Here is a 23,602-nt window from a genome sequence, read left to right on the forward strand (position 1 = left end):
AGGGCTGAGCCTCTCCGGAGTACAAGATGCTGGGGAATCTTGCTAATATCACACGTGCATGTATAAACACACACACACGCACACACACGCACGCACACACGTACGCACACACGCACGCTCGCACGCACATGCACAGAGCACTGAAAGAAGCAATACCAAGATTTCTACAATGGTTACTTGGGTAGTGGGTCTATGATGATATTTATTTTCCTCTTTATACAGCTTAGAAATTTCCACCTCAAATAATAAACAGACTTTTTATATTTTTCAAAAAAACAACAAATACAAATAAAAAGCACAGCCATTCCATGTGGCGTCTGGAGTGTTTGTGTTTGTCTATGTGTGGATGAGAAGCCTGGTGGGCCCAGATCCCACCATCTATGCTGACTCTTCATGTAACCTGGTGTAGCACTGGGGGCCAGGGGCCCTGCCCACACACAGACAACCAAAGACCACATGAAACCCCCAAGCTGGAGCTCTGGGACATTCTGGTCTCTCCTGCAGCCTAGAGGGTCCTACAGCTCACAGTGGGTCTGTGAACGGGAACCTATTTGCCTGCAAACTGAGGCACAATTACATTTGGAAGAATATAATCAACCACTGTCTCCTGGTTTCTCTGCCTTCCTTTGATCTCTGTTTAGGTGTGTCTTCTAAAAGCTTGCAAGTAAAATATCATTCCACACTGATTTTCATCTTCAAATATCTTTCCTCTCCTTATGATAGAGTAGAAGCTGACACTGCTGGATTTGTTCTCTTTTCTCTGTTCTTTCATTGAAGAGAAATTCTGCACATAGTCAAGAGAGACGAAAAGAAAACCAACCCCCTTCACAGAACTAGAACAAATAATACTAAAATTTGTATGGAACCACAAAAACCCTGAATACTCAAAGCAATCTTGAGAAAGAAGAACAAAGCTTGTATCACAATCCCCGATTTCAAGATCTACGACAAAGCTACAGTAATCAAAATAGTACGGTACTAGCACAAAAATAGACACACAGATCAGTGGAACATAATAGAGAGCCCAGAAATAAGCTCATGCTTATGTGGTCAACGTACAACAAAGGAGGCAAGCATATATAATGTGAGAAAGAATGGTCTCTTCAATAAATGGTGTTGGGAAAACAGGAAAGCTACATGCAAAAAAATGAAACTGGACCAGTTTCTTACACCATACACAAAAATAAACTCAAAATAGATTAAAGACCTAAATGTGAGACCTGAAATCATAAAACTTCTGGAAGAAAACAGGCAGTCATTTGACACGGGCCTTCGCAACATTTTTCTAGATAACGTCTCCACAAGCAAGGGAAACAAAAGCAAAAATAGACTATTGAGACTGCACTAAAATGAAAGGCTTTTGCACAGCAAAGGAAACCATCAACAAAATTAAAAGGCAACCCACTGAAAGAAAAAAGATTTTTGTAAATGACATAGCTAATAAACGGTTAAATCCAAAATACATAAAGTACTTACACAACTCAACACCAAAAAACACAAACAATCCACTTAAAAAATGGGCAGAAGACATAGACGTTATTCTGAAGAAGACATGGAGATGGCAAATAGACACATGAAAAGATGCTCAGCATCCCTCATCATGAAGGAAATGCAAATCAAACCACAATGAGATATGACCTTACAACTGTCAGAATGGCTAGAATCAAAAAAGACAGAAAACACCAAGTGTTGGTGAGGATGTGGAGAAAAAAGAATCCTGGTGTACTGTTAGAGAGAATATAAATTGGTGCAGCCACTGTGGAAAACAGTATGGAGGTTCCTCAAAATGTTAAAAATAGAAATGCCATATGATCCAATAATTCCACTACTGGGTATTTACCCAAAGAAAATGAAAACACTAATTTGAAAAGATATATGCACCCTTATGTTTATTGTAGCATTATTTATAATAGCCAAGATATGGAAGCAACCCAAGGGTCCATTGATAGATGAATGGATAAATAAGATGTGGGGTGTGTGTGTGTATACATACATATACACACAATGGAATATTAGTCAACCATAAAAAAGAGTGAGATCATGGGGCGCCTGGGTGGCTCAGTTGGTTCAGCATTTGCCTTTGGCTCAGGTCATGATCCCAGGGTCCTGGGTTCAAGTCCTGAATCAGACTCCCTGCTCAGCGGGGAGTCTGCTTCTCCCTCTGCCTACTGCTCCCCCTGCTTGTGCTTGCTCTCTCTCTCTCTCACAAATAAATAAAATCTTTTAAAAAAATGAGATCTTACCATTTGTGACAACATATATGGACCTAGAAGGTATTATGCCAGGTGAAATAAGTCAGGAAACGACAAATACCATATGATTATATGTAGAATCTAAAAAACAAAACAAGGGGGGCCTGGGCTCAGTTGTTAAGCATCTGCCTTCGACTCAGTTCATGATCCCAGGGTCCTGGGATCGAGCCCCGCATCAGGCTCCCTGCTCTGCGGGAAGCCTGCTCCTCCCTCTCCCACTCCCCCTGCTTGTGTTCCCTCTCTCGCTTTGTCTCTCTCTGTCAAATAAATAAAATCTTAAAAAAATAAAAAACAAAACGAATGAATCAACAAAAAGCAGAGTCAGACCCATAAGTAAAGAGAACAAACTGATGGTGGCCAGAGGGGAAGGGGATGGGGATGGGGAAAATGGGTGAAGGGGAGTGGGAGATACAGATTTGCAGTTATGGAATGAATAAGTGATGGGGATGAAAGGTACAACATAAGGAATACAGTCAGTGGTGTTGTAATAGTGCTGTATGGTCACGGAGGGTAGCTACACTTGCGGTGAGCACAGCATAATGTATCGACTTGTGGAATTATTATGCTGTACACCTGAAGCTAATGTAACACTATGTGTCAACTATCCTTCCATTAAAAAAAAAAAAAGACAACCAACCCATATGCCCATTGCACCTTCGGGTGGACAAGGCAAATATTTCTGTCTTAGATGATAATCTATGCTTTCACACTGGGCACTTTTCTGTACCATTGCCTTTGTGGAGATCTGAAAATCCTTCACCGCCCAACCACTAATTCTCAAACCATTTTGAGAAAAAAGAGAGGAAACTAGGAAAAATTACTCTCAATGTCCTTTTTCTGGAGAGTGTCCTCAAATGTTTTTGCCTGTGGCCAACTTAGGCTTGGCAGAAGTCCCCACAGCCTATGTCCCTCTGCCTGTTTCCTCCTTCCAGAAGAAAATTTTAAAAAACCCAGTGGAAAAAAAAAATCAGAGGAACAAGAATTTTTTATTCACTTTATAAAAACATTACAAACATATACACATGATTTTATACTGAATTTCTAATATATATAATACCTATTTCTCATGTGTATATATTTTATAAAAACTTAAATATTTTTACATAGTATTATATTTTATAACATGAAACAATGCTTTCTTCAAAAGTTTAGTAATGCTGAATGATTCTTAGTAGGCTTCAAATAAATAACCTTTGGGAGAAATTGGCATTTTGGGTTTCATAACCCTCTCTCAGCCCTTCCATTAGCCTTGGACCATAACTCAAGAGCCATTTTTTTCCTGGGGACAACAATGTAGGCATTTTGAGCATAGACCCTTTTTGTTAGGAAATGAAGCCTAAGTGTAGTGGTAGGAAACAGACATTCTAATCACAAGTTTTCTCTTCAAATCCTCGGAGGCAATGATCTCTTTCCAGACCCTCCCGTGCTTTTTCCCAACCAAAGATCTTGAAGTAGTGGAGTGAAAAGCAGTAGAGACACCTGAACAGTGAAAATAGAAAGCTTGCCAACTTCTTCCTCACATGCCCACGATTTCCTTCCTGGGGTTTTTTAGTTAGGATCTTGAGCACTCAGAAGATAGGCACAGAGAAACAGAAGAGTGGAGTTTCAATAAAGACCAAGCCATGTTTACCACACGGTCTGAGTAGAGAAAAAAACACAAGACAAATAAACAGGTGCAGCCTCCAGGGCCATCTCCCATCACAACAAAGGCCAATGTCAGGGAACAATCAGCCATCTTAATCCTTGACTGATTAAAATTGATCACCACAATCCAGGGACACACACATACTACAGTGAAGGAAGCTGCATAAGATCTTCAATCCCCAAGGGTCTGGCAAAGTTCAACTTCCCTTCCTTGCTTTTCTTCTAGAATTCAGTTTGAATGCACGTTTCTCTTGGATTCAGTGAAATCCCAGTCTTCTAAGAGGTAAGTTTCAGAGAGGGCTCCCTAACCATTGTTAATTATAAAATAAACCCCAGTGGAGAAGAACTCCTTTCTTTCCCACTTTCCTAAAATTTGGGAGTTACTTAACACTAGATTCTATCATCTATAATGTAAGACTCAGAGCTGCATTAGCCCTCTCTCTGTTTTTACAGATAAGGGCCCTATGGCTCAGGGAAGTTGAGAAACGAGGGATACACAGCTAACAAGTGGCAGAGACAAGCCAGCATCTGGGTCCGGCTCCAGGGCCTGGACTCACCCTTCTGCTGGGTGGCTGCCCCCAGCTGGATCATCAAGCGCAGTCTGTGGATATCCTTGGGGACATGAAAAGGAGGGTGGCAAAGCCAGAGGTGGAGGGTTGGAGGAAGCAGTGGGATTGAGAAGACCATGAGCCATCATAAAAGAGGGTGTTCAGTCAGCAAGTAAATGACAGACATGCTCCATGGTTCCATCCCTATGCCCTGGGGAGGGCACCAAGGCACCAGAAGAGATGGACCCTTAGCCACAGTAGCATGGCCCCCCAAGTGAGGTCAGAGGGCAGATAAAGGGGCAGTAACTTTTGGGATGAGCAGGGAGAATCTTAGGACTCAGCTCTGGGAGTAGGGCCGTCCTGGTGGAGGGCACGTGTCCCAGTAAGGAAACGCATGAGGACAGGGCGACCGCTGGGCATTCTATGGACAGTAGGGCTCACAGAGGATCGAAGGCTGTTCACCGTAACCATTTAGGCATCAGGTGACCCTTGTGTCCAGGCTAGGCACAGGTATCTCTCCTTGAGTGAAAAAAAATGACCTGCAGGTTGACTTCCAGGGCTGGTTTTATTTGTACTGCAAAAGTATAAATATCAGAAAAATTGGAAGATACAAAATTAAATAAAGGCAATGAGCCTCTGATGCAATTCAACACACCAAGGACATGACTCAATGCAAGGTCGACTGCCTCTCCCTCCCAGGCATTCAGTCCCGGAAACAGCTCAGTCAGGCTACGCTTAGCCCCCCGCCCCTCACACATCTCCGGGGTGCTCTGCCGTGCGCGATGCTGCCCATCCCCGTCCTGGCACGCATCCTCCAGAGGCCTGTCCTGGCCCCTCAGAAGCATCCTGGCACAGAACATGGCCTTTCCCGAGTTGGGTATCATTCTGGCTTTTGACGTCTTCCATTGCAGCTAAATATCTAGCTCTGTGAAATGAAAAGATAGGGTGATTCTCTCCTCACTTTCTGTATTCTGTAAGGAGTGGCCATTGTCCTCATGCTCTGGAAACCTCTGTGAACTGGGTCTGGTCTTGCCCGCACGCAAATGGAAATGCCTAGATGGAACTAAGACCGACGGAAAGGGTTTGGCCAAGTCCCAAAGAAAAGAAAATGATTCGACCCTAAGGAGGCAGACAGTCCTGATTCCGGGCACACGAGGTAAACGCGAATGGAAATCCAACTGTTGCAGAGAGTGATTGCTCAGATGGAGCAAATGTGCTGTGAAATCAGCCCTTGGAAAATCATCTGGAGTTCATCTTAGTGAAATCCAAAAACAATAACGGACTCCCCAGCCACCCCAGAGGGAGCCTCAGGAGCTCCCCTCGTCAGAAGCCCGGAAAGCCGTGGCGGGAGCCAGGCCCCGGGTCTCCGACTCTGCCCTTGTTTATTTACAAACCTGCTTTCCTTTCCCACCTCAGGTCATCCCTCGGCTTTGCCCCCAGGGTAGCCCAGGGCATCCATCATGCCCCTCACCGGGCAGGCGCAGAGGCACACATGAAAAAGACCGTTAACTTGGCGGCTGCCTCCCAAGCCCCGGCCTGGCAGAGGGGTCCTGCTCACGGGGCCGGGGAGGGGGCGGGCAGACCAGAGACTTTGCTCTGGGCCATCGCAACAAAAGTCAGAGGGGAGGGGAATCCGAAGGCAGTCCCTGAGGTCCCCTAGAAAAGAGAATGCCCCTTTGGGTTGGGCTTTGCCTGTTGCGGTACACATTCTAAAACGTCCCAGAAGCAGCTCTGGTCCCTCGGATATTTCACTCTTGCAAAGAAGGGGCCTGAGCTCATCCTGAGCCCAGAGGCACCAGGAGTCAGCCTGGGGGAAGTGTGCATCCCCAGCAGCCAGGAGGGCAAGGGGGCATCTCAGTGCAAGGACTGGGACTGCTCCCACACAGGAGGTTGGAGCTCTGAGGAATTCAGGGATTTGTTGTCTTGTGATGGGCAGGTTTTGGCTATCACAACAGATTGAGTGAAATGGGTGACCTTCCGGAAGACTGACGGCTCCTGTCCCCAAACCTCACATCTGCCTTTGACACCCTCCCAGAGCCTGGAGCCAGCCCACTCTGGGTCTGTGATCTCACTTGGAAAATTCAGATGGTCGGGCTGAAGCAAAGATGTTGGAGGGAGTCATGGGAAGGACTGGGAGAATGTTTGTAAGCTGCTTAGCAGATGAAAGTGACAACGTGTCAAATTTTCCAAGCTGGTTTCCAAAGCATTCTATTAATGGGTCTTCCAGAAGCCCATCTCTTAACAACCTGAAAGAGGTTTGGGTCCCCACTTTTTCTGCCACAACATATAAGATGATGACATTCGTATAAGCAATACACTCCCACGGCCCCTCCCACACTGGTGCCCAATTCCCAGCATGTTGGCCAGCCTCCACCTTTCCTCTCCCACCCACAACGGCACATCAGGATAAAAGTGGGTAGAAGGGCATTGTAATGGAGGTAATCTAGAAATCACTCCAGTTGCAAAAAATAAATTAGTGAACAAATCATTCACACATTTTACTAGAAGGGACAAATGACTGTTGTCTAAGTGTAGTCTTGTTGGGACGATGGTTGAAAAGGAGAGCTGGAGGGGCACCTGGATGGCTCAGTTGGTTAAGCATCCAACTCTTGGTTTCAGCTCAGGTCATGATCTCAGGTCCTGAGATCCAGCCCCATGTCGGGCTCCACACTCAGGGAGTCTGGTTAAGATTCTCTCTCTCCTTCCTCTGCCCCTCCCCTTGCTTGTGCATGCTCAAATAAATAAATCTTAAAAAAAAAAAGAGAGAGAGAGCTGGAGCAGCGTGGAGCTCCCTGAGGGTGTTTGACCCCTGGCCAACGGGCCTGGCTGCCCTAGTCTCAGGGTCTGGTGTTGGGGACTGGCCATTGTTCCAGGATAGCATCTGCAGCCTTTCAGAAGTGGTGGCCCCAGGGCTGGTGTTGTCCACTATGCAAATATTGTAGCATTTTGCACCCCCATTGTTGCAGACTGAGGACTTCTGTGTCTGGCAGGTAACTGAAGTGTAATCACATCGTCAAGATGATCATGTGATCTTGTGACCCAAAAGAAGAGACTGGACTCCTGGGCCACTGAGGAGAGATGAAGCTGAGGAAGGTGGGCTGGCAGGGAGGCCTTAGAAGAAAATGGGGGGATGTCTGTGAGAATTCCCAAGGTATGGGGTGAAGGATTCTTTCAGCATTTAGAATCTGCTTTCTTTGTGCCATACCTTGGGCCTCCGGCCAGCTAATACCTTCTTTCTTTTTCCTTCCTACCTCCAATAAAGAATGCAGCTGAAAATATGTATTTCAGAGCTTCAAATCAAACCAGTGGCTTGCCACACCAGATAGCACTGAGCCCTGCTCCTCACACAGTAGCCAGAGATCCTTGGATGAACTAGCACTTAGGAGGCCACTGCTGGCCTATGGGCGGGTCAGAGTTCTTTCAAGCTAATTGGGTATTTAGATGTGCTTGAAACCAGAATAGACATTCCATAGAAAGTCTGTGTGTCCCTCTCTTTTAAACGTCCCTCGGGTCCTCTGAGTCATGGCATCTCTGTGCCAAATAAACAACTGGGAGCTACGGGCTTCAGCAAGGACCGTAAAGTGGCTCGTCCCTTTTCATGCTCGAAGTCCCTTGTCCCTATGGTTTGACAAGAGTTACTGAGTTGACGATGGTGATGCAAAGCCTCAGCTTGTCTAATCTGCAGCATCTGGGGCCTGGCCCTCACTTACTGACCTTGGGCAAAAACGTCAATGTTTTAATCGCGTGTCCTTCTCATTCATTCCACAGACATTCAAGTGTCATGTACGGTACAGACCCAGTCACGCTTTCACGGAGCTGCTCTTCTGGTAGAGACAGACAGACAAATGCAGACACATCCGATGCGCTCCAGGACAGTCAGGAGTTTCATCCGTTTGTCTCTCCAGACCCTACAAGAACACCTGGCACATAATAAGCGCTCAGTAAATGAGCATGTTAATAACCACGGAAAAGGCGCCCGAGCTCTAAGTGTTACGGCCAGAATGCGAGTGTGCGGAGACAGAGGGGGGCCCAGAGGCATGGCCTGCGTGGTGGGGCAGCTGGGAGGGCCGGCCCGCAACTCACTTCGTGCACACGTGACCCACACGCCAGGAGTGGATTCATTTGCTGGAGCTGCTCTAGCAAGGGTAGAGACCCGGCGGCCTAAGCGGCAGAAATTGTGTATTTCACAGTTCCAGAGGCCAGACGTGGGCCGGGGTGCCTCTTTCTGAGGGCTGTGAGGGGAGATCTGTCCCAGGCCCCTCTCCTTGGTGTGCAGATGGTCAGCTGCTCCTAGGTCTCACACCCTCTTCCCTCCATGCGGGTCTCTCCGTAGCGTGTCTGTGTCCAAGTTTCTCCTTCTTATAAGGACACCAGTCATGCCCGCCCCCCCAACGTTACTGTAACTTGATAACCTTCATAAAGATCCTGCCTCCAAATAAGGTCACGCTCTGAGGTACTGGGGGTTAGGACTTCAACATATGAAATTCAGAGTGGACACAATTCAACCTCAAGGTAAGTGTTTCATAAACGTTAGCTGTTAGTAAATTCAAAAACAGGGGAAAAGTGGAAACAAAAGCAAAACAAAACCATTAAATAATAAAGTTAGATGTTTGTTTCATTAGCTCAAAACCTTCCAGTAGCTCAATGCAACCCAAGAGATGAAGGCCAAGTCCCTCAGCCCGGTGGTCAAGGACTCCCATGATCAGCCTTCGCTCCCTGGTGCCCGGGCTCGGACCGCGCTCCCCGGAAAGCCCTCTCTTCTCGTCCCTGCGCATCCAGCTTCAGCCGCCGCTCAGAAGCCCAGCTGCAGGCTCTGCTCCTTCGAGGGTTATTTCCTAGGATGGTTCACTAGTCCGCGTCCCAGCACACTCAAGGGAACTCTGAAGAATAAAGGGAGGACTATTTTCAGAGGAAGGGGGAGGCTAAGGGAAAGCAAAAAGGGACCCAGAGACCCAGCGGCAGCAGGAAGCCACACATCCTGCGCTCCCCAGGAGCTGTGGCTTTAGAGGAACCAGCCAAACCAGAATCCTAACAAGACAGGGAGGAATGGGGGAGGCACCTCACAGGCCTCCCTTTCCTTCTGCCCTCCCGTCTCCTACCTGTGGCTCCACGGGCAAAGCCCACCTAGAAGATGGGGGCAAGGGGCCGGTCGATGTGGTCTACGGAGGTCTCTCCCAGGGCACCCAGCAGAGAACAGAGAGTCTCTGAGCCTGAGTCCAGGGCAGACAGAATAATCAGCACACACCCTGTCTTTCTTGCCCTCCTTGGATCCCACAGGGCATTTTTCATCTGGACCACGTACGTGACCTGTAGCCAAACCGAGCGCCCCTGGCTGGTGATCTCACTTTCCCAGTGTGTGGCTGTCGCTATGGCTGGAGGATAAGCCCCAAAGCAGAGAGCGTGTCAGACGCTTCCTCTGCGCCCACCCCCCCGTGGTGCTGAGTACAAAGCTGGGCTTGTAGTACGTGCTTAGTAAATCAGAGCTGAACTCAAGCTGGGTTGTAGAGATGAAATGTGGGTGGGATCCACACAAATACATATTGAAAAATCACCGGCTCTGGAAGAACAATTGTCAGGCCCATTTCCTGCTGCAGACGGAGCCAGGAGACACTCGGGGCTTGGCAACCTGACAGCTGAGGAGCAGCCAGGGAATTTAGCAGGAGACAGAGAAAATGAGCCCTGTGGGTCTGGCCCAGCCCCATCAAAAGCAGACTTAGGGCAAAGTCTCTCTTCCCAGATTCAGGGGCCAAGGTGGGGTGGGCGCTGGCTCTGTTTGCACAGGTCTGCCTCGAGCCAGAGTGTGGGGGAATTAGGGAGGAGGCAGCATCGATCTGGAAGCCGATGGCTCAGCCTGAGGCCAGGCAGAGCTCGAAGGCACAGAAAGGGTCACCTGAAGGGAGAGCACAGATGTGGCAATTGTGGCATCTGCCATACCCCAGCCCCTCCTCTGGTAGGAACGGTCTGCCCTTGAGCTAGGCTGGGTTGGGGCGAGGGGTGGCCATTGAATGGACCTACAGTGGGCACCTGCCTCCATGACAACCTGTCCATAGGCTAGTCATTGACATATCCGATGGACACTGTGGTCCTCACCTCAAAATCCTCTCTACCCCAGAGGACCTGGTCATTTCATTTCCCTTTCCAAGGAATGCACATGTGACTCAGTTCTAGCCAGTGAAATTTATAGGAAAGTCCGCTGGGGGACTTCTAGGAAAAAGAAAATGACAAAGACAATCTCCCCTATTCCCTGCACGCTGTGTCTCAATGGGATGCTGCCGCCATCTTGCTACTGCCAGGAGTTAAACCAACGCCGAAGCTTCTAGCACAGAGGTGGCAAGGACTTAGTCTGTGAGGAGATAACTGAGCCCCTAAAACGGCCATTCTTCACACTCACAATTCCAGTACTTCAGTTGTGTGAGGTAGTAAATGCCATTATTTAAGTCTGCTTCACTGGGGTTTCTGTTACTTACAGCCCAGAGCACCCTATTTGATATGACCTGAAAGACAATCAGCTAAGCTGGGTAGACAATCTCCCTCCAGGACGTGAGCAGGACAAGCAGCCCACCAATGGTTCAGGAACTGGTTTAACTGGTACACAAACTTTTAGTAGTTATGTATTTATCATCTATTCATTTAAACCTATAAGTAGAATATCAAACCTGTGACACCAGGTTTCTTTTAAAAATAAATTTTCTTGGGGTGCTGGGGTGGCTCGGTTGGTTAAGCTTCCGACTCTTGATTTGGGCTCAGGTCATGATCTCAGGGTCATGAGATCGAGCCCCTGTGGGGCCCAGTGCTGGGCATGAAGCCTGCTTAAGATTCTCTCTCCCCCTCTCCCTCTCCCCGCCCAACCACCCTCCACTCTCCCACCTCATGCGCATGCATTCTCTCTAAAATATAATAATAATAATAATAATAATAATAATAAATTTGCTTGTACACAATGTGAATTATTTTAAAGGAGAACATTCAGTAAAGTACAAACGGTACAAAGTGTAATATGGTATACAGAATGCAACTCTGAAATGTTGGTAAATTAGATCAGAGGCTGCTGAGGAATTAGCCAGTAAAGAGAGAGGGGAGCAGAAACACCAAGAAGGGGAGACATTCAGCTCAACAACTACCAGCTAAGTACCTTCACGTGCCATGCCTGGGTCGAGGCTGGGGATGCAGCAGAGAACAAGACTATCGTCTGTCCCGCTGCCTGCAGTCTAACATGGAGGCAGACATCGAATCGACTAGGTAACTTCACAATACACCATCTAGTCCCCGTACCAGGAAATTCCATAAGAGACAAAGCAGTGTTAGGAGTGTGTATAACAGAAACACCTGACTTCACCTGGAGGGAACAGAAAGGCCAGAGAGAGAGAGATGGGGAAAGGAAAAACTCCCTGAAGTTGCTGCTCCTATTGGCCCACTTAAGCTCAGGGCCGTGAGCATCCTTAAAATAAACCTTCGCTTTAGGAGGCTGTTAGGGGCTGAACTGCATCCCCTCAAAAATTCATACATTGATGTCCTAAGCCCCAGTACTTCAGAATGTGACTGTATTTGGAGAGAAGATTTTTAAGAGATATTAAATTAAAATGAGCTCATTAGCAAGGGCCCTAGTCTAATATGACTGGTGTCCTAATAAGGAGGAGAAATTTGGGCCCAGAAACATGCATAGAGAGAAGATGGTGTGAAGACAGCCCCCAACAAGCCAGGGAGAAAGGCCTGGGACACATCCTTCCCTCATGGAGCTCAGCAGGAAGCACCCTGCCGACGCCTTGATTTTGGACTTCCAGACTCCAAATCTGTGAGACAATGAATGTCTGCTGCTTAAGCCCCCTAGTCTGTGGTACTTGGTTACATCAGCCCTCAGAAACTAATACAGAGGCCTAAGTGGGTTTTTGTCCCTCACAGTAAAAACAGCCCAAGTGACCCTGAGAGCACACAGACCTGAGTTTGGGAAGAGAAGATCCTGGCCAGGGAGGACTTCACAGGGCAGGACGCTCTGTGTCTGGTAGGCCTCGGGGTCTTCCTCCATCCTCCCCTCTCCCCCAAAAGGGAAATCTGGGACAGACACCCGTCTTCCCTCCTGGACGGGGAGGGAGCCGGTAAGAAGAACCCCCACTCCTGCCAGGTTATGGGCTCCCTGGCCATAACCTTGGATCACTTATAACAGTCCTGCAGGGACAACGGGGTTTACTGCCAGGAAGAGAAACCCCAGGAAGCCAGCCTTTCTGCTTCTTGGGGTAGTGGGGTGGAGTGAGATTCTCCAGCCATGACTCATGCAAGGTTTCATGGGGAAGGGAAGTTAAGAGAGTCATAATGACCATACTGAAAAGCAGTTAAGCCCATTTTCATGGCAGCATTACACAGAATTAAAAACGGGACGATTTGGTCCTATTTTGCGACCACAGCTGCCATGAACTAATGCACAAGCAAACTGGACGGGGTAAGCTTCATGCTGGGACTCAGGCTGGGCACACAGGCCTGTATCCAGGGGGGGGGGCTTTTGAGCGTCAGCAGAAAACACCCTCACCCTTCCATTCCCTTCCTATTCCTCAGACTCCTCGAGATCACATGGCTATCTACCCTTTGGGAGGGGACACCGCGAGAGCTGGCCGGGGCCTCGGCGGGCCAGACCTCAGAGACTCACTGTTGTCCTGGTAAGAAGAACCCCGCCCCCCTCCCGTCCCCGGGGCTGCTAGGAAGGTGAAGAATTTGTAGCCATGCCTAGCCTAGAGCTGGCTAGAGTTTCCAGTTTTCCTGTCCCTGAGTTTCTTGAGCAACACCTCCCACAGCAGTGAGACTTGGGCAGACAGCACTGAGGAAATCCTGGAGAAGTGGGGGGCCCAGCAGGGAGAAAAACGGGCTCTTTCACGGAGGACAGGAGACTGACAGGTGCTAAGTGGGGGGGTGCGGGGCTTAGCCAGAGCTGTGCCACACACCGAGACTCAGAAGCCAGCTCTGGGAGCTGGGCAGTCGGTACTTTCCGACCAGCTGGTTGGCATCGGTGCTTCCATCTGTCTGCCGGCATTTATTGAGTGCCGAGTGTTTACAAAGTGCAATGCTAACAGCAGAGGCAAACTTAATAGTAAATAGGAGATTACACTTTGATGTCCCCGTCTTTGGACTTGGTCTGGATCCGAGCCCTGTTTGCTTTGTGCTCACCTGGCTTCCAAAGTCAACCAACCAGCATTTGCCTCGTGCCCTGCTGGGGGCCATACAAGGATCTGTTCGACCTAAGTGAAGGACACACGTGCCTGTGAGCAAGCACTAACAGCACAGGCCTTGTGGGGGAGGGCCCCGGACTTTCAAGAGCAAAGGAGAAGCTGCTCACCCGCTTCCTCACACCACCTGTGATGGCAGCAGGAGGAAACGTTCTTAGAAGCAAGAACAGTGAAAGAGACTATATTCTCCCAGCACCCCCCAAACCGCACCCCTGTCCCAGACGGGGAAGGAAGTGCCAAAGGAGCTTTCTTCCCCCCACCCTAAAAAATTTTTGCCAATAATTGCTCGAACTATTTGTTGCGGGTCTGCTAGGTGTCTGGCGCTGTGCAGTTATTCTAATTTCCACACTTGTGCATTGCAGGTGGCATCTCCCCATTTCACAGACACAAAAGTACAATGAAAAGATCAAATCGTGGCCCAAGGCACACAGCAGGGTTGAATGCAGAATCTGATGACAAAGGTTTCCTCCCAGCCCGCCTTGAAATTGCTCAATGTTGGGTGCCCGGGTGGCTCAGTCGGTTGGGCGACTGCCTTCGGCTCAGGTCATGATCCTGGAGTCCCGGGATCGAGTCCCGCATCGAGTCCCGCATCGAGTCCCGCATCGGGCTCCCTGCTCGGCGGGGAGTCTGCTTCTCCCTCTGACCTTCCTCCTTCTCATGCTCTCTGTCTCTCATTCTCTCTCTCTCAAATAAATAAATAAAATCTTTAAAAAAAAAAAAAGAAATTGCTCAATGTTTCCATAATCAGTGATTACAATCAATTCAATTTCAAGAATAATAAATTTGGAGTGTGTCTGAAAGGGAGTCAGCAGCTATAAATAAATACTCAAGGATATGTCTCTTGAGCAAGCTCCAGTAAATTGTAAGGAGTCACAGTTCTACCTGGAATCCATTTTTCATTCAGGACACAAGTCAGCAGCAGGCCATCTTTCCCCGGGCATCGCAATGCAAGGAGAGTGAGGCCATCAGCACTGTTTCCTTGAGTCCTGCCGTGTAGCGGTGCTTTTCGACCTAAGAAACCACACTGCAGAGCAGGACCAAAAATAGAAATGCAGGTTTTGCACATTTCATTCCTTAATGCTAGCACTTTGACCTTGTCCATAGTGGACTCAGAAGACTGCTATGATTAATCAAACTTTATTGACACTTGATGTGTCCCAAGTTGGCCTGAAATGCCAGGTGCCTCAAAGGTGACAGTTACCTTCAGAGCAGCATTTACATCACAGTCTAATATTTTAAGCACATTAACCTCCCTCAATGCAGTGAAGGTTTCTAAACTTCAGTGGGCATTTAGAACTAATGTGTTCTCCGAGGCCTGGGCCATGGTCAACCATGGGTTTTAACAATGTTTTGAAATGGGGAGGAGGACTAAGGAGACTTGATATGGCCTTCGTTAACAATAGGTCCATTTAGGTCAATTCCTGACCCGGACGGTCTGGGCTGTCAATCCTAGCAACCAAGGCTGGATTCCCGTAACGGTCACGAACTGGAGGCTGATGAAGCCCGGCTACCGAGGCACAGACAGGTCCGATGGTGGAAACACAAGGCAGAACAGCAAAGCAAACCAAGACCCTCTCCGTCTGGTCCCACTTGGCCCCTACAGGTGTCTGCCTTCCTACTTTTAGGTATTCATCTCCTCTAGTTAATACAGTGCTCCCCAAATGACCGTCACAGCCAGTGGCAAAATAAAGGTAGTTGATTATTCATAAACCAATTATACTCCATGGCAAGGACTATCCTTTCCACTATTTGTTGTTGTTAAAGTAGGCTTTCTTTTAGGAAGGACTGATGATGTTAGGTAGGAATTTGTTCTCTTTTTTAATGTTCTCACTTAGCAAAATAAGAAGTTAGCCCTTTGCCAGGGGTTGCCAAAATGTTTGCAAATTTCACTGGTCTTAGGAACCTCTGCATTAAAACATTCTCAGAAAGCTTGACATGAGGATGCAGGTAGTACGTAAGTCCGGGCAAGTCCCGTGACAATGTGCTTGCGAGTTCCTTTTCCGCCAAAAGGTGGAAGGCTGACTTCCTGAGTTCAGCGGGCACAGGGAGGGCTGGCCCTGGGGGCGGCAAACCCGACGTCAGGCAAACAGACTGTATTTACTTTGTGATTTTGCCAAGGCTCTTCCTAGCTGCCTCTCCACCAAAAAAAAGACAAAAATGAATCCCCCAAAGAAAGAGCAGGGGAACTGGGCAGGTTACTGTCTGGAAGGGAAGTGTTATTATGGATGATTTACCAGCCTTCAAAAGAGACAGGCTCTTATCGGGGCATCTCTCATCAGTGTTCTCTAGCTCTCCAAAGACCTAAATATGAGGAAATTGCCTCAAAATGAAGCAAGAACAAGTCTAGTTAGTACTTGATGCTCCCCCAATCTGGAAAGCTCTTCCTCAACCTCCTCCAGCTTCTGAGGTCCAAATTAAACTTCTTCCCGATACTGGTCCCAACTTCCCGAGATGTCCCAAGCCCCCCCTTTCCCTGGGCCCCCAACACTCTCCATTCATACTTCTAGTACAGCACTGCTCATTTTTACATAGGCCATTTCCTTCTGATTAGGAAAACAAAGTTAAAATGTTGGAATTTTAATAATAACCTAGGCAAGGCTCACTGCATGCCTGGGCTCCTCTCAGCAGCGTGCAGATATCAACGCATCAATCTTCTCAATAACCCAGCGGCTCAGCAAACCCGGCATCACCCTACTTTCATAGCTAGAACCAGACCCCAGGATCTTCCTGCCTCTGGTGCCTGACCCAGTGCTGGCCACAGTCAGTGCCTACTGAAAGGGGTATGAGTTGCAAGACAATTGGATTTGCCTATTTTGAGTATTGCCAAACCAAGGAGTATGGGGCTGGTCTGGATAATGTTTGAGAGTTTTCTGCAGTTGTTCAATTGTGGGAACCTTAATTAACTTACACACTCCATAGTCCTATTGAGTTATTTGTGTAAATGCATCGGTACACTCATAATTTACCAATTCATTGATCATTGACTGATAGCTAAGGGTGGGTACATAATTCTATCACCACCTTGGATCTCCTGAAGTTACAAGAGTGTGTACAAATTAGTTATGTGTGTGTGAGTCCCAAAAGGATTAGCAAATTAATACATTATGCCTGTGTCAACACTTCTATTTTTAAACTAAACTATTTACTTACTTAACTAACTTTTGGCTTTACTGACAGCTGTTAGTACAGCAAACTGGTGTTTAATGAAGCAAGAAAAATAATAAACCATGTTGATGTTATTTCCCAAATTAGTGCTTTTTAAAAACATCTCTTTGCTGGGAAGGCAAAATGGAGCTGGAGAAGATCCAAAGAAATACAATAATATGGTCAAGAAAATGGAATAATTTCCATGCAGCCAAAAAAAGAAAAAAATGTTCTTTTTCCTGGAAAGATGATGAAAGAAAATGTGATAAAAAGCTATGAAAATGTGATAAAAAGCTATAAAATTGTGAAAGTTCCACAAAGAAGATAAACATGGAGAGTTGTTTCCAAATTCCAAAATAACAGAATCACTTTTTTCTTTCTACCTTGGAGATCAACATAAATGTAGGTACATGAAAAGAAGTATTACTGCTTACACATTGAGAAGGAAGATAAAGAGTAGTACTAACTTTTTACACAGTGACAACTAGTAAAAGATAATTGGCTTAGAGCTGGATGGATTAAGGCATCTTGTAAATTATGAAGAGAAAACAGTATGTGGGAGGAGGGACGTATTTCCTAAGTTGATGAGGCAGACACTGAGGCCAGTAACTATGCCCTCTACCTGTCGTTCCTCAAACCAAATATTATGCTGGATGGACCACGAATCAATGTACCAATATTTGAACTTACACTTCTACCTTTCCTATTGTGTTTGTGTATCAGATGATGAACTTGATTTTTGCTAGTGTGTATGTAAAAACTATCCCCCCCCAAAATTAACCAGTTTCATTATAAAAACAATCATCTTCTAACAAAAGGTCTTATTTTAGTGACAAACGATAGTCCTTCCTAAGAGAACTACCAGCAAAGACACTAATTAATGCAGACGCTCTTTGGCTGGTCTTAATGAACATTAGCCCAAGTTCTGTCTTTGGCCACAACACATCACTACCCTTCTTCCTTGTGATCCCAAATCACTGAACTAGTCCAGAAGCAACAGTCATGTAAATGAGCCCTCTGCACATAAACTCGCCCTGGGCTGGGGACATTGAATTCTGGCACCCAAGCCCGGAAGTGCCCACAGGGACAGGTTCGAACACATAAAAGAGGACAATGAAAAGGACTGGGACCCCTTCTTGGGTTCTGGCTCAGGGTGCTGTTGCCATTCCTCTGGCTTCTCTGGATAGAGCCTTCTCTTAGCAGATCATCACATCTCACCTTTTAGAACATGTGATTGAAATTAATGGGTGGCCAGCTTTCCCGCGGTTGCTGGATGACAGTGGCATGTGTCCACAGAGCAGGGACTGTGCTAGCGCCTTCCGGTCCAAATACAATCTTGGAGATCTTCGCCTCAAATGGTAATTGCTCTGGCAAAGATCCTTTATACCTTGCTCTAAATGTTATCCCTCCAAAGCAGAAAATGACTCTGTGGAAAGTCTTTTGTGTTTAAAAAAAAAAAAAAAGTAGCTTTAGTAAAGGCATAGCAGCTTTGGAATAGAAAATGTATATTTTTACAGGCCATCATGAAACCCACTTGTGTAGCCAATAACTATTTCACATACCCATTCGCCTCCTTCAGAGACCTTCCAGGATTCAAGACCCCAAACCAAATACAGTCTTATGTGTTCCCAAATTATTTTTCCTCAGGGTTAAAGAGAAATTCCCATGAAGACCCACTTTTCCAGGATGCGGCACCCTCTCCATGCCAAAGAAAAAAACACAATTAAAACTGTGTTTCTCAATGTTAAAGAACATTGTGGATAGGAAATCTTAGTCCAAATCCCCACGGTCATATAAAGCATGTCACAGAATTGTGTTTGGGGGCATGGAGGAGTGTTACAAAATAAATATTTCCCCATTAGAGCACACTGGGGAACGTTTGCTGACACCTACACTCAAATCCAGCAGGTTCCCTCGGAAGAGTTTGGCAAAGAACAGGTCTCTCCTTAATGAGGTGCTGGAATTGGTTAAAAATTTAATATTTACAAAAATGGTGCATCTTAAAAACCAGAACTCAGGCCCACATGGGGGCGTCTGTGCGGGCTGTGTGGCTCTGGCTTTGGTCTATGAAATGTCCTGGGTCAACCAAGGATCGTCGCCTTGTGTTGATCACATCATTCCTTCTGTTTCTAGAGCAGTCTGTAGAAAACATCAAGGATTTTTTTTTTCCTTCTTGGAATCTTTGTCTTTATCCCCCCTCCTGGAAAATTCTTCCTGAAACTGTTGATGGTTTGTTTCAGAGGATTCTAAGAGATTCCTATTTGCAAGGGCCTTGGGAGCACAAGTCAATAGGTGTGATAATTGCTGGTTCCTCTTGGAGAACATTTTCCTCTACATGACCTCTAGATAGTCCGAGCTGCCTGGTCATGCCCAGTTGCTCTGAGGAGCCTCATCTGCCCTGCCTCTGGCTCTCCTCTGTGGCCAGAATGAAGGGGAGGACCACAAGGGTGGCCAAAGGAGCTCGCCCTCCCACTGCCCTTCTCCACCAGGAGGTTGAGCATTTGGATTTTCAACCACTCAGGTGCTCGCAGTTCCAGATTCGATAATTTCCCCTCCAGCTCCCATGTCCTTAACGAATCCCTTTCCCTTCTTTACGCACACATTCACATACTCACTCAAATCACATAAAACTCAATCTAGTTCCATGGTCTTAATTTGTAAGTGGAGTGATGGTTGCCAAATTAGTTATTACACTGGTCCTTCCAAGGCAAACTGCATGGATTTTAATCCCTTAAGATTTTGGGAGTGTTTCTCTTACCTCCAGTGCTGGAATTTCAAGGCACCAGAGCAAATGGGCAGTTTCAAGGCAGGGTGGCCTTTGAGCATTCTTCCAATCACAACACCTGCTTTGGCTGCTATGTTCAGATCATGGGGATGGGAGTTTCAACACCCTCTGGGACCCAAATTAGTCTATATATTTCAACACCATTTCAATCAGAGAAGACTTTTTTTTTTTGAGAGTTTGGGAAATGAGAAACTTGACAAAACAATTCTAACATGTATTTAAGAGAATAAATATATGGGAATAGCCAAGAAAGATTTTTGAAAGGAAGAGGAAGGAGAGGGTACATGCTTGATTAGATATGAAAACATGAGCTCCACTTCTGTCCAGTGTGTCGAAAGCTGAAAATAGTGCCTCTCCCATCCTCACAAGCACAGAAAGTCAGATAAACTACAAAACCATAAATTTCCTTAAACCCATCAGAAAGTTAAGCTCATACAGAATCAAAAAGCCTGAAATCTATGGAAAGACAGCCCCTCCAAGGAGAGATGGGACATAAGCAAGGGCTTTCTTGTGGTTGAGTATATGAACAACAGAGACCAGGTGCCATACAAAAAAAAGAAAAAAGAAAAAAAATAATTCAGCTAAAAATTGTAATAAATTGTTAAAGGCTAAAAGTGGGCAAGCCTGAGAGTATAGCACCCCTGGGAGTTGGAAATACAAGTGGAATTTACACCCACTTGCAGGTTTTCATCAGAGGCCTCCACCCATTGCTTGAGAAAGGACTGAAAGTAGGGCAAGAGACCAAAGCAGCTGCCCTCCGCAGTACAGGCCTGTGGAAGGGAAGCAGCGTTGCTGAGGGAAAGGCACAGATTATACCCAGACACTATTCCCCTTAAGCCGCTGGGGGAAGGCAGCAAACTCTGTTGCACTGGGGCACCCATTGTAGCTGGGAGAAAGGTAAGAGACAAAAAAATCCTTCCTGGAAAAGGGGCAGGAAACAATTCTGGGCCCAAGATCCTATAAGAAGTCTCTCATGAAGTGGGAAAGGAATAGGACATGTTCTCCTGCATAAGACAGAAGGCATAGTTCAACTGCCACAGGGAGAAACGGCAGAATTTCTGAGTAAGCCCCACTCCTGAGACCCAGATACACAGGGCCAGCCTGGGATTGCACCAGGATAAAACCCACCCACACTTCCCAGTACCCAGTAACAAGTAACAGCAGTCTACCCCACAGGCTGGGGGCAAGAGCATGGAGAAAGAACCTTTCTGAGGCAGAGATACAAAGTGAAGGCTGAACTCTGCAGCTGAAGAAAGAACACTGAGAAAAACCCTCCGATACCCCAGCCATGATCATAAACATAAGGTAATGCTGAAAGAATCTGAATCTGGTCATGCACTGAATATAATCATAGCACCCCCCCCCAAAAAAAAACCCAAACCAAACCCAAGCCTGGCTAAAATCCTGCTATATTCACTCAGTCTAACAGAACAAGGTTAATGTCTATTTCCAGGCACAAATACTATTTACCTTAGCTTTCTGGTCTACACACAATGTTGCATCAATAAAAAAATTAGAAGAAACATTAAAAAAAAAATCAAGGGAAAAATAAACAACCCACTGTCAAGAGGCAAAGTAATCAACACAACCAGACTCAGAGATGATCCAGATAGAATTATCAAATAGGGAATTTAAAATAACTAATATATTAGAAGCCTAGTGGAAATGATGAATATGTATGAACACATCAAAGTTTTTATCAAATAAATGAAAACCATAAAAAAGAATCAAGCAGAAGTGTCAGAAGTAAAAAAACATAGTGAGGATGAGGAATGCCTTTGATAGGCTCAAAAATAAATTAGACACAGCTGAGGATAGAAACAGTAAACTTGAAGGTAGGTCAATAGAAATAATCAAACTGAGGACTCCTGGAGTGGCTCTGATGGTTAAGCGTCTGCCTTCGGCTCAGGTCATGATCCCAGGATCCTAGGATCGAGTCCTGCATCGGGCTCCCTGCTCCTTGGAGCCTGCTTCTCCCTCTGCCTCTCTCTCTCATAAATAAAATCTTAAAAAAAAAAAAAGAAAGAATCAAACTGAAACACAAAGAGGGGGGGGAAAAAAAAGCCCAGAGAATCTAAGAGCTGTGAAACAATATCAAACTCTCTGCTTGGAATTCTGCTTGGAGGGAGAAAAAAAGAGCAAAAGAGCAAGTGAAAGAGTAAAAGAAAGAAAAAATGAAACAAATATTTGAAAAGATAGGTGTCAAAATTTTCCAAAACTAATAAAAGACATCATGCCGAGAACCTCAGGCAGGATAAATACAAATGAATAAAGAAGCCAACACACCAAAACACATTATATTCAAACTGCTGGGATTGGATTATACATACAAATGTCTGAAAACTTCAACAATACACCTAAAGAAAGACCCAGATGGTTTCATTGGAAAATTCTATCAAACATTTAGGAAAGAAATTAGCACCTATTATATGCAACATATTCTAGAAAATAGAAGAGAGGGTAACACATCTCATTTTATGAGGACAGCATTATCCTGACATCAAAATCAAAGATAGTTTTAAAAACTATTAATATCCCACATGAACGAACATTGGTGCAGAAATCCTTCAAAAAATTGGAGATATATAAAAAGAATACAGGGAATAAACACCAACTAAATGATAAATGAATAAAATTGCTCATGTCAATATTTAAAAAGTGGAAATTTGGGTCAAAAAATAAAGAATAATACATTACTAATGAATGGAGTTTATTCTGAGAAAGCAAAACTAGTTCAATATTAAAAATTGTCTTCCACCAGATGAACAGCATTTTTAAACACACATAACACATTGCTACTATTTTTACTCTTGTCCTTTGTCTTTTTAGAACAATTGAATTTGTAATGTATTTTGCCTTCATTCATTCAATTCTCAGTGCTCTTCGTTATCTTTGTTTCGGCTCCTGCTTGAAGAACTTCAACATTTCTTGTAGACTACATCTGTGGGCAATAAAGTCTTAGTTTTCATTTTCTGAATTCTTGCCCCTTGGTTAGGGTGGAGGATTTTGGTTTTTGTTTTTCTGTTTCCTTCTCTCAGTTTTATCAGTACTGTAAGGAAAACGAGGTTTTGTCCTATCTCCTGCAGATTAAGGCTTTTGTTCCAGAAGGGATGAGGAGGGCTGGGAGGGGATGGTTTCAGGTCCCTCCACAGTGGCTATTTTTCCCTTCCCCAGACCTGCCCCACGGAGGGATTCTTTCTCAGGACTTTGGCCAGTCTTTTCTGTGAGGGCCTGATGGGCTTCATGGAGAAAAGCCTGAAAAACAGATGCAGACTCCCCTATTTATGTGGTCCCCAGGGGTTCACACTCCCTTACCAGCCCACACTCATTCTCCACTAATTCTTTACCTACTCCAGGTGACTTCTGTTGGCCCCATCTCCCCCCCGGGAGGCGAGGGCTCGTGGCCTGCACTTCTCCACACGCCCGACTGATCCTTCGATTTCAGCCTACTTGCTTGCCCTGTAACCTCAGCTCTCGGATGGGTCCAAAAAAAGGAGTAAACTTGTAGTTTGTTTGTTTGTTTACTTTAATGAGAGTGGAGGTGACGTTCCTTCTAGATGTCTACATCTTGAGTTTTCTATTGTCTTCTCACCTGGCTAGCCCACAGGGCCATTTCATTCCTCAATATGCTTTTCATACTCACAAGAATGCCTCAGAGACAGCCACACTAGCACGGACATGCTCCCATCGGCCTGGAGGGAGCCTCCTTCCAGGAGCCAGGTCTACCCTGTGGAGAGCCAGAGGTCCAGCTGAGGAGGAAGCCGGGGTCCTCAGTCCCGCGCTGGGAAGGGTCAGTAGAGAGTCCAGCTTGCAGAGAGAGCAATGAGCATGCAAGCAGCCCCTTGGGACCCTTCGCTTTCCAGACTCTGTATCAGTCTCCAGTGCCTGTTTGTGCCCCCACAGCTGTCATCTGGGAGGCTGCCCCCATCCTAGCAGCTTCCGCATGTGTAATGCCAGGAGCTCCCTCTTTGCAGCCGGGGGCGGTGGAGATTGTTTCAGCCTTGGCAGGTGAAGATA

General features: G+C 46.1%; 2 long non-coding RNA genes across 3 annotated transcripts; one reads left to right on the forward strand and one right to left on the reverse strand.

Moving 5' to 3' along the window:
• Positions 1-9,041: 9,041 nt before the first annotated feature.
• Positions 9,042-12,733, reverse strand: LOC115939797 (uncharacterized). Of its 2 annotated transcripts, none has more exons than XR_014148438.1 (2): positions 12,380-12,733; positions 9,042-9,324 (listed from the first exon to the last, which is right to left on the reverse strand). It is a non-coding gene; the product is annotated as an uncharacterized LOC115939797 (long non-coding RNA). The 2 variants fall into 2 exon arrangements; XR_004074570.2 differs by lacking the exon at positions 12,380-12,733 and adding an exon at positions 9,544-11,020.
• Positions 12,734-12,754: 21 nt separating this feature from the next.
• On the forward strand, positions 12,755-23,087 carry LOC145723417 (uncharacterized). The gene is made up of 4 exons (XR_014148437.1): positions 12,755-12,878; positions 12,992-13,092; positions 20,762-20,890; positions 22,942-23,087. It is a non-coding gene; the product is annotated as an uncharacterized LOC145723417 (long non-coding RNA).
• The last annotated feature ends 515 nt before the right edge of the window (positions 23,088-23,602 follow it).

The sequence above is a fragment of the Leptonychotes weddellii genome, chromosome 9 (genome assembly GCF_054177405.1).
Source record: "Leptonychotes weddellii isolate Sample4059 chromosome 9, ASM5417740v2, whole genome shotgun sequence".
Taxonomy (NCBI): Eukaryota; Metazoa; Chordata; class Mammalia; order Carnivora; family Phocidae; genus Leptonychotes; species Leptonychotes weddellii.